At 41.6% G+C, this 18,037-nt stretch overlaps 1 protein-coding gene across 10 annotated transcripts in view; it reads left to right on the top strand.

Moving 5' to 3' along the window:
- Positions 1 to 18,037, top strand: part of LOC107158475 (E3 ubiquitin-protein ligase RNF185) — a 110,755-nt gene that overhangs the window by 58,629 nt on the left and 34,089 nt on the right. Inside the window, exon 1 of one of the 10 annotated variants that reach the window (XM_048798258.1) lies at positions 8,898 to 9,057. The exons of the other annotated variants lie outside the window; for them this stretch is intronic. The gene's annotated coding sequence lies outside the window, so the exon portion shown is untranslated. Of the gene's footprint in view, positions 1 to 8,897; positions 9,058 to 18,037 lie in introns of those variants that run through there. 10 annotated transcript variants of the gene reach the window in all.

Here is an 18,037-nt window from a genome sequence, read left to right on the forward strand (position 1 = left end):
TAAAAATTAAAAAGGAAGGAAGAAAAAAGAAAATAGGGGTGTTAGATTTAGTGAATAAAATGATGTATGCAAAGCACTCAGTACATAGTAGGCACTCCCTGAATGGTTCTTCCTTTTTCCCATCAGATTGGAATCCTCAAGGGTGAGAGCTTGTCTTTGTCTTCCCCAGAACCCTAAAATAGTGCCTGGCCCACAGTCATTCCACATTGTTGGAATGAGGAGCTGTCCTCTCTGGAGGCTGGGTGGGCATGTCTGGCCCTATGGTCTCAAGTAATAGGACTGTGCCCAGTCCTGAGAAAGATAGCCTGTAGACAGGCACCATGTGCTATAGATTCCAGCTCCCACACACTGCTCTTGTTGCAAAGCATCCCCTGTGTTGATGTCAAATAATTTAGTTGACCTTTAAGCACTTGCCTCCCTGCCAGGAACTACGTGGGGGGTTGGTCTGGAGAGGTCTGGCCTCTGAAAGAACTGGAGAGAATCCAGCATTTTCCTGCCCTTTAGCTCTAACTCAGAGCTCTCATTTTCTTTGTGGTTCTGATTGCCTTAGTTCCTCCTCTCTTCACCCCAGGGATATCAATGTTAACTTCTCTGTGATGTTTAGTATGATAGGAGCAGAGTGTCAGAGCTTTGAGTTACCTTATATATAAAGCCTTTAGCCAGCTCCTTCATTTTATAGCTGAGGCTTATAAGCAGCATCAGAACTCAGTGAGTTCCCATACTAGGTCTTATCTGGGCATCTAACCCACATTGGTCAAATTTATTTCTGCTGTTTTCCTTTTTGTGTGAATGTTTTCTATTCAAAATAAGCAAGACAGGGTAGAATAAACTAATCATTGAAATTTCTGGATTTTTCTGGGGCCAAAGGACTTTAAAACTTAGTGGGACCACCTACTATATTATATAACCCTTTCATATCAAAGATGAAACCAAAAGGATGGGCTCAGTATCACTCAGAAAGGCCATGGATGACAAGATCTGGACTTAGAACTGAGGTCTTGGCTCATTTATAGGTCTAGTCAGATGTTATCCTTGTTTGAGAACTCCTTGTGTATGTGTGAGAGAGAGAAAAAACATACATACAAATGCATGTACATAAAAAGTAACGCATATTTGGGCTGGGGTTGTAGCTCAGTGGTAAAGTGCTTGCCAGACATGTGTGAGAGGAACTGGGTTTGATCCTCAGCACCACATAAAAAAAAAAATAAAATAAAATAAAGGTATTGTATCCATCTACAACTAAAAATATTTTTTAAAAAAGTAACACATATTAGCACAATGGATAATAGTATAAGAACATAGGCTACAGAATAAAACTGTCTGGTTTTAAATTCTGGCTTTGCAAGTTATTTACTGGCCTTGGATGGGTGACTTCCCTAAGCTTCAGGTACCTCATCTATAAAATGAGGATAAGAATGTTACTCATCCCATGTACTTGTTAGGAAGGATTAAATGTGATGATCTATCTAAAGTGCCTAGCAGATGATCTGTCACATAGAAAGCTCTTGATAATCAGTACTTGCCACTTCATATTATGTTATAAGTGTGTTGTCTACATACATGTGTATTTTTACATTTATTTCCTTCTCTCCCATGTGTTTCTCTGTGTGTGTATGGTAGTGATCAAACCCCTGGCTATGTGTTTGTGTGTGTGGGTGTGTGGTGATTATGCTGGAGATCAAACCCCTGATCTTGCATATGCAAGGCAAACACTTTACCCCATCCCTATTGCCCCTATTTCTCTCTCTCTCTCCCCCAGGGATTGAACCCAGAGGTACTTAATCACTAAGTCACATCCCCAGTCCTTTTTATTTTTTATTTTGAGACAGGGTCTTGCTAGGTTGCTTAGGGCCTTGCTAAATTGCTGAGGCTGACTTTGAACTTACCATCCTCCTTTGCCGCTGGGATTACAGGTGTACACCAATACACCCGGCTTCATATTTCTCTTATTACACATTCATTGGTTACCTGATGTGTAGCCACAGGAAATAAGGGCAATTTTGAACTACCTTGGCACATTAAACCAAAAATCATGATTGTGGGGGGAAGTAAAGCATATAGATTTAGTCTCCTAGAGTTGCCACTCATCTTGAGGACAGAGCCAGCTATGTCCAAGGAATATATCTCCCAACTCCTGAGCTTTCCCATGGTAAATTCAATGACATGGTGCCCTCCAATATAGTCTGATCGTTTTCTCTGGGGAGAGTGACTATGTTATGGAGTCAGTTTGACTTTTGCCCAAATTGTTTCATTTATAGGTCTAGTCAGATGTTATCCTTGTTTTGAGAACTCCTTGTGTATGTGTGAGAGAGAAAAATTGGGGGAAATATCTTTAGAATTGAGAATAACTATGTGTGTCTAACCCCAGAGGTAATTGAATTATAATAAACATGGACATCAACTTAAGTGATATCTTTTTTAGTACTGGGGATTGAACTCAGGGGCACTTTACTAGTGAGTTATATCCTCAGTTCTTTTTTAAATTTTTAAATTTGAGATAGTCTCACTAAATTGCCGAGGCTCCTGCTGAGTTGCTAAGAACTGGCCTCAAACTTATGATCCGGCTGCCTCAGCCTCCCAAATTGCTGGAATTACTGGAATTACAGGTATGTGCCACTGTGCCTGGCTGTGAGTGATCTTTTAAGATCTCTTCCACCCCATTTGCCTGTGCTTTTGATGAACTTGTGTCTGAGTACAGGCCTGCTGGAAGCGAGAATTTCCCTCTGTGCTACTTAGAGAAATTTATTGTTCTTTCTCTCAACTGTGGTCTGACCCAGATTGCCTACTGTTTCAATAAAGGGAATTACTTTTCTTCTTCCCTTCCCAGACACCTTTGTTTTCCTAGTCACTGGGTGGGGCTGGATTTTGAAAGGAGAAATTGCTGGAGTTGGTCTAAATTCCTCTCCTCGCCTCCTTCTTATACTATCCCATCCCCCTATCTGCAGCCATATCTGTAATCCTGCCTCTGACAGCCTTCCTTCAGATCCTCAGGTGTCTCGCACAATAGGAAGCCACTTAAGGCTGGAACCAGGGACTGTACAGTAGAGGCCAGCTGAGGAAACTTCTGAAAATAGCCCAGTTGGCAATTGTGCTGGTGTAGTTGGGCACCTCGCCAGGATCCTTCCGATCTCCTGAACACATAGCTGACCAGCCCTCCTTCCTCTCCCCCACTTTCCCAACAGGTCTGTTTAAACTCTGAGTGACTCTGACTTCCTTTCCTTGAACAATGCCATTGATTCTCAGTCATACTCTCTGAAGCTCTCTGGGCCTGGCTCCCTCTCTCAGGGAAGGCCCGGAAAGCAACCAGAGTGTACATCATAGCCCAGGTTAAAATGTGGAGTTTTGAATAGCTTTTAGCAAGTTGGCAAGCTAAAGAAACTTGACAAGTTTTCTGATCATTGTCTTTTCCCCTTCATCAGGGGTGTTCGGCCAAGGAGCAGGGATACTACTGGGTCTCTATTGTTTAACCTGGTTCCTACAGTATTATCCAAGGAAAATCCAATTCTTAAGGCTCCTGGGAACTGTCAAGGCCTCATTTCTCAGGATCATGAGCACAGACTATGTGTGCTTTCTCTTGTAAGAAATGATTAGTATTGTCTATGCTCTGGAAAAGGGCTAATGTTGATAGAAGAATCTGATCACTTTATCAGGCAACAAACTATTTCTGCTAAATTTGTAACTACAGGAAGGCCAGTGTGTAATTGGCTGGAAGACAAGGTACTTTTCATGTTGCTTATGCTACATTCATTTTCCCACCTTCACCTCCATCTAAACAGATTTAATGGAATTATAATAATAGAAATCATTTATTGAGTCTTTTGTGTCGGACATTGTCCATTACATTTCACAGTTATGGTTTCATTTAATTCTTTTTTAAAAATATTTTTTAATTGTAGATCGACATAATATCTTTATTTATTTTTATGTGGTGCTGAGGATTGAACACAGTGCCTCATATGTGTAAGGCACTCGCTCTACCACTGAGCTACAGCCCCAGCCCTTATTTATTCTTAAGACAACCCAATAAAAACAGTGGACTTCAGTCTGACTTCCATTCTTTCTCCCCTGAAACAAATGGAGAAGCTGGGTTTGGTGACACATACCTGTAATCCCTATGACTCTGGAGGCTAAGATCCAAGGATCCTAAATTTAAAGCCAGCTTCAGCAATTTAGCAAGCCCTAAGCAACTTAGTGAGACCCTATCTCAAATAAAAAAAATTAAAAGGGCTGGAGATGTGGCTTAGTGGTTAAGTGCCCCTGGGTTCAATCCCTTGTATTTTTTTAAATTAATTTTTTAAAATTTATATATGACAGCAGAATGCATTACAATTCTTATTACACATATAGAGCACAATTTGTCATATCTCTGGTTGTATACAAAGTATATTCACCCAATTGTCTTCATACATGTACTTTGGATAATAATGTTCATCACATTCCACCATCATCTCTAACCCCGTGCCCCCTCCCTTCCCCTCCCACCCCACTGCCCTATCTAGAGTTCATCTATTCCTCCCATGTTCCCTCTTCCTACCCCACTATGAATCAACCTCCTTATATCAGAGAAAACATTCAGCATTTGGTTTTTAGGATTGGCTAACTTCACTTAGCATTATCTTCCCCACCGCCATCCATTTACCTGCAACTGTCAAGACTTTATTCTCTTTTATTGCTGAGTAATATTCCATTGTGTATAAATGCCACTTTTTTTTTTTTTATCCTGGACACATAGCTGAAATCTACATCTACTGAAGGGCATCTAGGTTGGTTCCACAGTTTAGCTATTGTGAATTTTGCTGCTAAAAACATTGATGTGGCTGTGTCCCTGTAGTATTCTGTTTTTAGGTCCTTTGGGTACAGACTGGGGAGAGGGATAGCTGGGTCAAATGGTGGTTCCATTCCCAATTTTCCAAGAAATCACCATACTGCTTTCCATATTGACTGCATCAATATGCAGTCCCACCAGCAGTGTATTAGAGTACCTTTTCCCCACATCCTCACCAAACTTATTGTTGTTTGTATTCATAATAGCTGCCATTCTGACTGGAATGAGATGAAATCTTAGAGTAGTTTTGATTTGCATTAATTCCTGGTATCTTAAAAAAAAAAAAACAAGAGAGAAGTAAGGCTGGGCACAGTGGTACATGCCTATAATTCTAGTGACTTGGGAAGCTGAGACAGGAGGATCATGTATTTGAGGCCAACCATGGCAACTTAGTGAGATCTTATCTCAAAATAAAAAATATGTACTAAAGTTTTCTATTTAATTAATGTAAATTAGTTGTTTCATATTGATTTTATTTTTTTTAATTTTTTAATTGTAGTTGGACATAATACCTTTATTTTTATTTGTTTTTATTTTTTTTAATGTGGTGCTGAGGATCAAACCCAGCGCCTCACACATGCTAGGCGAGCACTTTACCACTGAGCCACAACCTCAGCCCCTGATTCTATTTTTTGACTTGCATATCTTTTAAAAACAGAAATTAGATGGTGTTATACATAAAAAAGATAAAAATAAAAAAATGGTTGTGTAAATCAGTGGTAGAGGACTCCTGGGTTTAATCCCCAGTACCACCCCAAAATAAAAATAAATAAATAAATAGTGGGGAGAGAGAGAGAGAATGAATGAATGAGAGTTGCTTGCTTAAAGTTATAGAGTTAGTAAATAGTTTATTTGGAATTTGAACCTAGGCATTCTGACTCCTTGCTTTCAAGTCCTGGCATTCCTTTTTTTTTTTTTGGCAGGGTGGGGCTACTGAGGATTGAACCCAGGGGTACTTTACCACTGAGCCATATCCCCAGTCTCCCTTTTTAATTTTGAGACAGGGTCTTGCTAAGTTGCTTAGGACCTCACTAAATTGCTGAATCTGGTCTTTTGCCATCCTCCTGCCTCAGCCTCCCGAAATCACTGGGATTACAAGCATGCACCACCACATCTGGTGAGTTTTGGCATTCCTGAATATGGGCATGCATTTAACTTCACTGAGGTTATTTCCTCAGCCTGCCTGCCATCCACTAATAGTGTTAGATAATATTGAAAGGCATTTGTTCAAAGTTTCATGAATTCTAAAGTATCAACCAAAGTGCTGTTAACCCTCTCTGATTAATATTGTGTTCCTGATGTGGGAACCCTGCCCTCTGCTGTTGTACTGTTGTCATTACATTTATTGGTCCGAGCCTTTGATTCTGGCAGTGGCCTTCTCCAGAAAGTGTTGCTTGTTTGTTCAGTTTATTTCTAAGGAAACAGTAAGTCAGCAGGTCATTAAGGCTGGCTGTTGCCATGGTGGAATGGAATCAACAGAAAAAGGAAGGCTAGACATCTGAGTTTTCGTAATATTGACTTCCATTCTGTCTCCATTCTGTCTGACTTCCATTCTTTCTCCCCTGAAGCAAAGTTCCTTAGTAATGTTGCAGAGGATGACCTCATCAGTTTGTCCACTGGCCACTCTTCAGTCTTCCTCCTATATGACTTCACAAATTGTACTAGAAGCACAGGTGAGCATTCCTAATCCAAAATGCTCTAAATCTAAAGCTTTTTAATTGCCAACATGATATCACTAGTAGAAAATTCCATACCCAATTTCATACGACTGATCATCATCAAGATGCAGACACACTAAAAATATTGTATAAAACTACCTGCAGGCTTTGTTATAAGGGTGAAATATAAGCGAATTTCATGTTTCAACTCAGTTCACATACCCCAAATACCCATCATGCATATGCAAATAGTCCAAAATACAAAATGCTTCTGCTCCCAAGTGTTTTAGATAAGCAACACTCAATCTGGAATAGTTGAAAAAAGTGAATCAAAGTCAGGCTGCTTGAGCTTACATCCCAGCTTCACTTACCGGCCACCTGAACGTGAGTCAGCAGTGTAATCTCTCTGCCGCAGTTTGCTCATCTGTGAAAGGGGAAATATTTTCTGCCTCCAAAAGTTGTTATGCAGATTAAATTCAATCATCTATCTATTCACAGTCTAAGGTCATGGTTAGGATTTGATAGATATTAGCATTTGTCATAGTGTCTCTCCCTTTTAAAATATTCTCTTCCCTTGACTTCCAGAACATTACACACTTCTTGTTTTCTCCCATCTCTTTAGTAATTCCAGTTTGCTTATCCTCCTTTGATATTACTCTTCCTCCAGGTGCACTCTGTTTTCTCCCTAGAAGTTCTTCTGAACACCCATTGCTTTCACTGTCTTTCATACACAGATGACCCTGAAAGCAATATCTCCAGCCCCAGCCCTTCTATAGAGCTTTAGACCGATATGTCTGTCTTGACTGTCAATCTGTCAGTCCATTTTAATGTTTTTTGGGCAGCTTAGACTTAGCTGGACTTATGACCATCCCCCTAAAACTGGCTGTTTGTCCACTGTAACCTGTCTCATTGAATGGTACTACCATTGCCTAAGCTAGAGACCTAGGACTCCTTAATATTGCTTCTCTTTTATCCTCCATAGCCAAGTATATCAGTTTCCTCTACATTAGTCAGTTAGTCACTTCTTTATTTAGGCACTAGTGGATGAATCCAGGGCGCTTAACCACTAAGCTACATCCCCAGTCCTTTTTTATATTTTTATTTGAGACAGGATCTCGCTAATTTGCTGAGGGGCTCGCCGAGTCACTGAGGTTGGCCTCAAACTTGTGATCCTCCTGTCTCAGCCACCTGAATCCTTGGAAGTACAAGTATGCACCTACCTCACCTGGATGGTTAATTTTTAGAGATTGGGTCTTGATTTGTTGCCCAAGCTGGCCTTGAATTCCTGGGCTCAAGTGATTCTCTTTACTCAACCTCTCAGGTAGCAGGGACTATAGGTGCACGCCATTACACCCTGCTCAGATTACATTTTGGATGTGTTCGCTCTTTTCCATTTCTCTCACCAGCAGCCTGTTCCAGGCTACTGTCATCTCTTACTGGAACAGCTGTAAGAAATTGTCTACCCTCCAATCTCCCACAGTCACTCTGCACGTCCCAACCCTTTCTCTCCAGCACAGTTATAGTGAGTGATCTTATAAAACAAAAAGTATTTTAAAAATATGGCTACATCACACTCTGTGTTGTATCCTTCCTATGTACTTCCACAGCTTTCTGGTGTTCTTAGATAAAAACCAAAATCCTTAACACCCCCTCCAGTGGAACCATCATCATCTGGCATGTCCTCTGCTTCACTACTCTTTTTCAAAGGATCCAAAACCCCCTCCCCTGCTAATGAGAGCTATGTTCACACTGTGCCCTCAGCCTCTTTTAGCCACCTCACCCACTTTTTGCCTAATTAACTCCTACTCATTGTTCAGATCTTTACCTGAATGGCTCAGGGAAAGAGCTATAGCTCACCCCTGAAGAATAGGTCAGCTCCCCTGTCTGTTTCCATAGACTTTTCCTTTGAAAAGCCTTTTGTCATTTTCATTTTACCTTTATTCCTGTAATCAACTTCTTCATGACATCTTGTGACCTTTTAGTCAAAGATCACAGGGCTTTGGGGGGCGGGGGGAGCACTGGGGATTGAACCCAGGGCTTCACACGTGCTAGGCAAGTATTACAACCTCAATTACCATAGGGCTTTTTGCCCCTCATTGTGTCACCAGGAACATATCATTGGTATGGGAGGGAAAATTTGTTGAATGAGTTGCCAGAAGTGGCTAAGAGGTATGATGTAAGTGGGGCCTTTTCTTACCCTTCCACTTCCCCACATTCTTCCCTACCAGCTACCATGGCTGCAGTTCCTGTAAATGGCAGGGAGGAAACAGTTCCAGAAACTGAGTTGTTTTGAAAAGTTGCCTGTAAACAGGGATTGAGGTGAGAAGAGAAGGCTTTGTCTTCTGCCTTTAAAGGAACTGTCCTACCATCAGGAGTAATAAGCTGGAGAGGCTGACCCCCAAGTCCTCCTCTCCAGCAGCAGGTCCTGGGACTGTACTTCTCTCTAGGTATAATCCAGGCCCTGGGTACCTAGTATCTCTGGAGAGAAAGGCAGTGGCAGGACAGTGAGTCCAGCTCACCTCTCTCAGACTGATTGTGTATTGCTCTGAAATATAAAAAATCCCAATTCCAGTGGTAAGTTGTCTTATTTTTTTTTAATTTTCTCTTTGCAGGGTAACATTAGTCAAAGATGCCTAGTAAGTACATATTAGAAAAATTGACTACTTGCATATTTTCTCTTATTTATACTATAGCTGATTTATAATGGGGAGAGGGATGAATAGCTTGTCAATTCCCTAAGAAACTTGTAAATGAAATTTCCCCTCTGTGAGTCAAACTAATGAGATCTATATAAAATAAAAGTATATCATGTGGCAGTTAAGAGCACAGACTCTAGAACCAGATTGCTTGAGCAGGTTACTTACCCTGTTTGTTTTATCTATAAAATAGAGATATTAACTATACCCTAACTCCTACTGTTGTAGTGAGGGGTAAAGGAGTGAAGTCATGTATAGCACTGGTTGTAAGGCCTTATACAGAGTGAGTGCTCTTGAGTGTTAGCCATTTGATATTAGCTGCTAAAGAGGCACATGTCTCCCAGAACTGAACTGTATGTGAGTTAGTGATCATTCCACCTATCTAAAGGTGGAAAAGTAAGGTTTTTGTTTTTTCCTAGTGAAATTTAGCTTAAAAACCAGCATAATAATTAGTAAGCAGCCACTACCAAAACAGTAACTGGCCAACAGTGAAACAAACAGCAGTAAAACAAAGAGAAAAGTCAGTGAGACAAAACTAGTAATGTGTCTAAATAAAGATGCTAAATCTGGTCACCAGAAAGGGCTTCTTTGTTGTAGGCAGGGCTAGTTTGGCTGACTCACCACTGCTCAGGATAAAATCTCTTCATGGCTATGCATTTCCCTCTAAATCTATAGTTCATGTTCACAGAGCAACAAGCAATCCCAGGTTCCTGGGATTTGGGGGTTTTTGAGACAGGATCTCACTATTTTGCCCAGACTGGTCTTGAACTCTTGGATGCAAGTGATTCTCCCGCCTCATCCTTCTGAATAAGTAGAGCTACAGGTATGCTCACTGCCATGCCTGACTGTGAGATTCTGAATAACAGGAAAGATCTGGAAGCAGGGCCTGGGTGGATGGTGCTTTAATGTCATTTGTCAAATCCTAAATTGGTAAAGTTAGAACAGAACCATCTAAGCATGTCTGTACCTATCTGGGCATTGTGAATTCCTATTTCTAGACCTAAGAGCCAAGAAAAACAGTCTCAGATTAGGATTATTCACCCAAGGTACCAGCCTTGAAGCGGTCTCTGGGTAGTCAGCCAGACAACCTTCTCTAACCACCTTCCCTGCCACCATTGCTTCTTTCGGCATTGACACTATTAAGTGTGGTTTTTGCTCACCTAAATCCTTCCTTTTACAGAGAAAGAAATTGAAGCCCAGAGAGGTTTAATGGCTTGTCTAAGATCACACAACAAGATTATTGTTAACTAGGGCAAATTCTCAGGCCTTCTCTGCAGGGCTCTTCTAGAATTGTCTAGGGATTTGTTGAGGTGTCCAAAGGATTTTTTCCCCCAGTGCATCCAGAAGAGCAATGTTCATGTGAATGCAGCATTTGATACTGAATGACAGACATTACATTTTCTTTCCTTCCTCCCTCCTTCCCTTCCTTCCCTCCTCCTTTCCTTCCTTCTTGTACTGTTAATCAAACCCAGGGTCACATACATTATTGCCGGGCAAGCACTCTACTACTGGACCACATTCCCAGCTTCTACATTCTCTAATATTAGTATTATGAAGCAGCAGTGGGTGGTTGTCTACAGGGATTGCAATCCCATTCTAAGAGATTACAGCCCTTACAGACAGATCTCAGCTGTTAAAATGACCAGGTCAGCAAGAGACGTGGCCTCAAGATAAAGGCATAGTCTGCTATTAGGAAACACTAGTTGGGGCAGCCTGGTGATACACACCTGTAATCCCAGCTACTTGAGAGGCTGAAGCAGGATGAACGCAAGTTTAAGGACAGCCTCAGGAATTTAGGGAAACCCCATCTAAAAATTAAACTTAAAAGGGGTTAGGGTTGTGGCTCAGAGGTAGAGCGCTCACCTAGCACATGTGAAGCACTGGGTTCAATTCTCAGCACCACATATAAATAAATAAAACAAAGTCATTGTGTCCATCTATAACTTAAATAAATAAATATAAACTTAAAAAAGGGCTGGGCACATGCCTGTAATCCCAGCTGCTTGGGAGACTGAAGTAGGAGGATCTCAAGTTCAAAGCCAGCCTCAGCAAAAGTGAGGTGCTAAACAACTCAGTGAGACCCTGTCTCTAAATAAAATACAAAGTAGGGTTGGGGATGCGGCTCAGTAGTTGAGTGCCCCTGAGTTCAATCCAGTACCAAAAATAAAAACTTAAAAAAGGGGGCTGGGGCTGGGGCTCAGAGGGAGAGCACTTGTCTAGCACATGTGAGGCACTGGGTTCGATCCTCAGCACCACATAAAAATAAATAAATAAAGATTTTGTGTTCATCTGCAACTAAAAAAATATTTTTAAAAAGGGAGGGCGCCAGGCACCAATGGTACACACCTGTAATCCCTGTGATTTGGGAGACTGAGTAAGAGGATCAAGTTTAAAGCCAGCCTCAATAACTTAGTAAGTCCCATAACAACTTAGCAAGACCCCATTGCAAAATAAAAATATAAAGGACTGGAGAGGTTGTAGGTCAGCGGTAGAGTGCCCCAGCATGACATTAAAAAGTCATGAGACCTGTCTCTAAAAAGTAAACTGCCAGGGTGCACATCAGCTCTGGAGGCTGAGACTGGAGGATCGCAAATTTGAGGCCAACCTCAGCAAATTAGCAAGGCCCTAAACAATTTAAGGAGATCTGTTTCAAAATAAAAAACAAAAAGGGCTGGGGATGTAGCTCAGTGGTAAAGTACCACTGGGTTCAAGTAAACATTTAACTGGCCAGCAGACTTAATGAGAACGTATACACAATTAGCCATAGACGTAAGGCATAAATGCCTGCCCATTCAGGCAGTCAAATTGGCAACTGAAAACCAGCATTCTTTTTGGTGTCTTGGACTTTGTATTTTGTATATTGGGAGTCTCTGCCTGTTTAATACCTCTGAGAACTCTGCATGTGGGCAACTCTTTAGCCAGAATCACTGTCCTTTGGTGATCTACCCTTGCTGTCTGCCGTCATACCAGGCTCTTCTCTATCCCTGCTCACATGTGCCCTGCATTACAGCTTATGGTTATATTGTGTTATGTGAGCATACCAGGCTCTTTTATGCCCCAGTGCATTTGCACATGTTGTTCCTTCAGGCTGGGAGCCTCTTGTCTGCTTGGCAATCAGCCTGTTGTTGTCAGCTGATACATCCTCTCCTCTGTGGAGGAACCTCCCCCCAACCCCGACCAAGTCACCCTTACTCCTCCCCACCAATCAGAGGATAGTTTTTCTTTCTCTTGTTATCTTCCTCATACCACAGTTATATCCCTGTTGGTATTTGTTTACATGTTCAGCAGCGCTCTTAGAGTATAAAATTTCCAAGGGTGGAGCCATACCTAATTCATCTTTTTATCCCAGAGCTTAGCAGAGTGCATAGAATACAGCAGGCATTCAGAGTGTTTGCTGGGTGACTGGTGCATTTGTCAAGTGACTCTTAGGGCACTGTAATAAAGCCCTTCCAGTGAGCACCCTCACCATCTCTTTGCTCTGCAGTATTCTCTCAAGCAAGATCTTTTCTTTTGAAGTAGCCAGTGGAATAAGACCTGAATGTTAAACCATCAAAGCCAGGGCCTCAAGGGACAACATGCTTTCTGCAACTATAGCAGCCCACTTTGCTATTTTGCCTTTTTTTTTCTCCACTGCCTGCCCCCAAGGCTAAAATCCCTCTCTCCCCACCCCAGGAGGCGCTAAAGGGCCACTAACAAATTTTCATTCTTTGTGCTTATCACCATTACCAAGAAAATCCTGAATACTGTATGCAAGACTTGATCAGACTTGAATTAAGGCTATTTCTTTTTGTGTCTCAATCATAATTCTCGTTATGCTTTCCTGACTACACTTGGTCACGCTTATGATCAGATCAGAGGATGCTCCATTTCACTGTCAGTAGCACTGACTTGTAGAAGCAGAGACCATTTGAAAATTGGCTAATGTGTGTTTGTTTTGAATTTGTTTTGTTCCAGAGATAACTTTTCTTGGGCTGATCCTATCCTCATCACCTTTTCATAGCATACCCTGAGCACCACTGCAGTGTTTCTGAGGAAGGAGGGAGGAAGCTGTGATGGGGTTACAAATGAGTAAGAACAGCCTCAGTGAGCTGAGGCTTAACAACATGACATTTGACAAACTTCTTTATTTATTAAGCAGCATTCAAAATAAAGATGAACAGCCTGTCTGTGCGTCCATTTCCTCATTTGTAACAAGGGAATAATAGTGATCTATTCTGCCTGCCTTGAGGGGTTAGTATGAGAGTAAAATAAAATCAAGAGATAAAGCACTTATAAAGGAATGAATCTTTGGCTTTCAATCTTCAGTGTGCATCACAAGCACTAGGATTTGTTTAATATGCAAGTTCTTAGCTCCAATCTCAGTGACTCTGATTCTGTATGCCTAGGAAGAAGCCCAGGAAAACTTCATTTTCTTTTTTCTATTTTTCCTTTCTTTTTCCCACTGAGTACTGGGGATTAAACCCAGGGGCACTTTACCTCTGACCTACATCCTCATTTCTTATTAAGACAGGAGTGTTTATTTATTTTGAGACAGGGTCTCTTTAAGTTGCTGAGCATCACAACATGTCTGAGGACTAGCCTTAAACTTGTGATCCTCCTGTCTTTGGCCTTCCAAGTTGTTGGGATTAGAGGTGTGCATCAACAGCACCCATTTTCAACAAGCACTTCATTTTCAACAAGCTGCTCAGAGAAATCCAGTGCAGTCATTCTTTCAGCTATCTGTCCATAAATACTACTGTAAATCAAACAACAAGTATTAAATAGGTGTTTGAGAGAGCTTTGAGTGTTTTGGACCTGGAATCCAAAGACTTGATTAAATTCCAGCTCTGCCAATTCCTCCACCTATGACTTTGAACAACACTGTTTCTGTGATCCTTAGTTCCCTCATAGGTCAAAAAAGCAATGACAACCCTGACCTGGCACAGAGGCCCATGCCTGTAATCCCAGAGGCTTGGGAGGCTGAGGCAGGAGGATCTTGAGTTCAAAAGCGAGGCACTGAGCAACTCAGTGAGACCTGTCTCTAAATAAAATTCAAAATAGGGCTGGGGGTGTGGCCCAGTGTTCTAGTGCCCCTGAGTTTAATCCCCGGTAACCCCCCCCCTGCTCCCCCCAAAAAGCAATGACAACCAACCTTGAATTCTCATTTAATGAGAACTAAATGAGAGCATGTGTGACCAAGCCCATCTGAGTGCCTGGCTTGTGAAACTGAGTCAGTGTTTTCTAGAATGAAAGCTAAATATTCACCACTTTTGGAATTGGATGCCATGTTAATAAACACCAGGCAAAAGTCATCTACCTTAATAAGATATCATGGAAAGAAAAAAGAATTGATATGGTATCTATGTAGTCCAGTCCCTTGTTTCACAGCCTATGAACTTCAAATTAGGAAACACAAGATATAGACAGTACCCAATCAAATGATTTTTAGACCACGGAAATTATTTCCCCATATACTGAAGAAAGGGAATGGAAAATATTGACACAATGATGAAACCACTGTTAGTAACTTTGGAGAAATTATGGAGAATGGGAGCAACACCCCAAAGAATAATTACTGTTTGTTCTACACCAGCTATATATCATGCACTGGAGATCTATTAATGCAATTAAAATGGAGACAACTAACTGGCCAATTTTCAAAAATGGAAGAAAAAGAGATCCTGCAAAAAAAAAAATTTGTAATCCTTTCCTTTTGACTCAGTAAAATTCTGGGCAAGTGATGGAATAGGTGGGCTGAGAGCACTTAGTAAAGGAGCTGATCACTTAGGACTCAGCAATAGTAAATTAGCAATGACTAGTTAGATTTAACTTCATGTTTTTTACTATCTTAGTAGTCATGAAATCCACTCATGGATTTCCAGAGCTTTCTTATGATATCCTGATGGTAAGAATTATGGGCAGGAAATCTAGAAAATTCTAATGTAAGAACTTAACATACCCAGAATTTGAACCTCTATATTATATAGAGGCAGGATTCCCAAACGCATCACTAGGGCTCATATTAGGAAAGAGCTTAGGATTTTCGATCAGCAAATCCTGCAATCCTGCTTTTATCCTCAATCTTGCCCTACCTAGCCCTGTTCACCTGGATAAATTACTTAACATCTCTGGACTTCTCTTGCCCTTCCTATTCTGTATGTACCCTCAAGAGGTTGTTGGAGAGACTAAACCTTGAATTGAAAATGCTTTTTTTTTTTTTTTCTTCTTCACTGCTAGGGATTGATTCCAGGGGCTCTTTGCCACTGAGCTATATCCCCATCTTTCTTGTGTTTCATTTTGGGATGTTCTCCCTAAGTTGTTTTGGCTGCTCTTGAACTTGTGATCCTCCTGCCTCAGCCTCCTGAGTTACTTACATTACAAATGTGCCCTGAAAATGCTTTATAAATATTAGTGTCAATCATCACTCTTACAGTATTGTAGTCACTCATAAGAGGGGCCTAGAATCATGTTTATTTATTGGGCATTTCTGGATACCTGGTGTGGACCAGGCCTGTGCTGGGGACCAAGAATACGTAGCACCTGCCCTCATGTAATTTAATCTATTAGTAGAAACCAGGTATGGTGGCACATGCCTGTGATCCCAGCAACTTGGGAGGCTGAGGCAGATCACAAGTTCAAGGCCAGTCTCTGGCAACTTAGAAATCCTCAGCAACTTGGCAAGAACCTGTCTCAAAATAAAAATTTAAACTGTCTGGGGACATAGCTCAGTGGTAAAGTGCCCCTGGGTTCAATCCCCAGTACCACACACACACATAAAGTGACCTGGCATTAAATATGGATGCAGAAACTTTTCTGTGTGTGATAGGCTTAGGGACATGTCAAAGGAACCCTTCTGAGAGGAAAATGAGTGTTCTTTTGTAGTTGGTCTACAAAAAGAGAAAATAGCCTCCAACTGGAGATTTAAGAGATTACAGAAGGAACTAAGAGCATACAGGTTTGGAGAGTTTCCGGGGAGAGCCTTATGTTGTCTTGTCAGGAAATGGAGAAGGACAGCAGGTGGCCAAAGCGGCAGTTCTGGTAGGGAGACGAAAGCAGTAGTCCTGGGGTCTTGAGTGCAGTGCACCTAGCAGGTTTTACTGTTGGACAAGAGCCCTAGGAAAAGAGCATGAGGTGCTTGTTATAAATCATGGGACTTCTTTATGTTGCTATTCATTTATGATTTTTAAAAAGCAGCATTTCAGTGTAAGCAACTGCAAGCAGTATCCAAATAGTAGAAAATGCATGTAGTCTCATCCCTGTTTCTTGTCTCACTACCCTACAGGAGAAACTGATAACCATATGGTAAGAATCTTTCAGGTAGTCTCTGAGGGTTATATGCATAAACACTTTTTAAACAATGGTGGTCACTATATACTGTACACTGTCTTTGAAACTTGAATTTTTACTATCTTACCCAGGACAATTTCTATTTCAGTATCTAGGAGCTAGGCACAGTGGCATATAACTGTTATCCTGGCTAACTGGGAGGCTGAAACAGGAAGATTTTAAGTTCTAAGTCAGTCTAAGCAACTTAGCAAGACCCTATCTCAAGATAAAAAATAATAATAATAATATATTTTTTATAACTTTATTTTATTTATTTTTTTATATGGTGTTGAAGATCGAACCCAGTGCCTCACACGTGCTAGGCAAATGCTCTACCATTGAGCTACAACTCTAGCCCCAAGATAAAATTTTTAAAAAGGGATTGGGGGTATCACTCAGTTGTAGAGTGCTTGCTTGTCTAGCATTCCAGAGGCCCTGGATTCAATCCTTAGTACCTGGGGGGGAAAAAACAAACCCTAGGTGCTACCTCATTATTTTTAACAGCTGCACACTGTTTCGCTGTATTTTAGCCCACCCCAACTGGTGGACACATGGACTATTTCTAATCTGTGTGTTTGTGTGTGGTGCTGGGGCCTTAGGTGTGCGAACTCTACCACTGAGATATATCCTAGTGGCAAATTATTCTTAATCTTTTAGCATTGAGCAGCTGTAGGAATATTTCTCTAGGCAAAATTTCTAGCAGTGGAATTGCTGGGAGCCCTGTTTTAGAAAGACAGCTGCTACCGTAGTGTAAAGTAAATTGGAAGAGAGGAGGAGCAGAAACAGGAATGCCGGTCAGTAGAAGGAGGGGCCACGCTTACCAGTCAGGATTCAGAGGCTCCGGAGTCCTTGGGATCTACCTTCCCTGGTTAAAATCCTCCTAGCCAGTAGAGGGCCTCATACAAACACAGTTCCCTGGGCTTTGGATTGTTTAACCAGAGTTGTCTTCCAAATAGAAGGAGGTGATTCATTCATTCACTACTACTCACCAGAGCATTCAGTGAGGGCTGTTGGCTTTGAAGCTGTTGTTCTCCAGGCTATGGCAGTTACAGACACCTTGAAACCCCATGTCCCAGCTGGCTCTGAGTAGTCAGTTGCTCAGCTCCTTGCCAGGCTTCCAACTTGTGAAATTTGCAGGAGATTAGCACCTCTCCTGTCATTTTATCCCGACCATAACTGCCAGTCCAAGGATCCTTGCAGTTGCCTCTGGCATTGGTAACTGCTGAATCCTCTGCCAGCTGCTCTGGGGACCTCTGGGACCAGTTTCCAAGGACAGCATGGGGGAAATTATGTCCTCCATTATAACTTATCACTTCCCAGTTCTGGGTGATTTGGGCCCTTTGACTTTGGCCATAAGGAACCATACACTTGGGTCTGAGCAGAAAATGTCTTATCACATCTGATGGTCAGTCCTCCTGAAGCTGGATTTTCAGAGGTCAAATCAGTTCCACCTGGGAGGGTCTTCACTTTTAGTTCAGGACACTAGAAGTTGGCTGCCCTTCTTGAAGGGGGAGGCAGTTTTGTGGCACTGAGAAGTCCTCTCACCAGTTCCC

This window comes from Marmota marmota, unplaced genomic scaffold, assembly GCF_001458135.2.
Source record: "Marmota marmota marmota unplaced genomic scaffold, marMar, whole genome shotgun sequence".
Classification (NCBI taxonomy): Eukaryota; Metazoa; Chordata; class Mammalia; order Rodentia; family Sciuridae; genus Marmota; species Marmota marmota.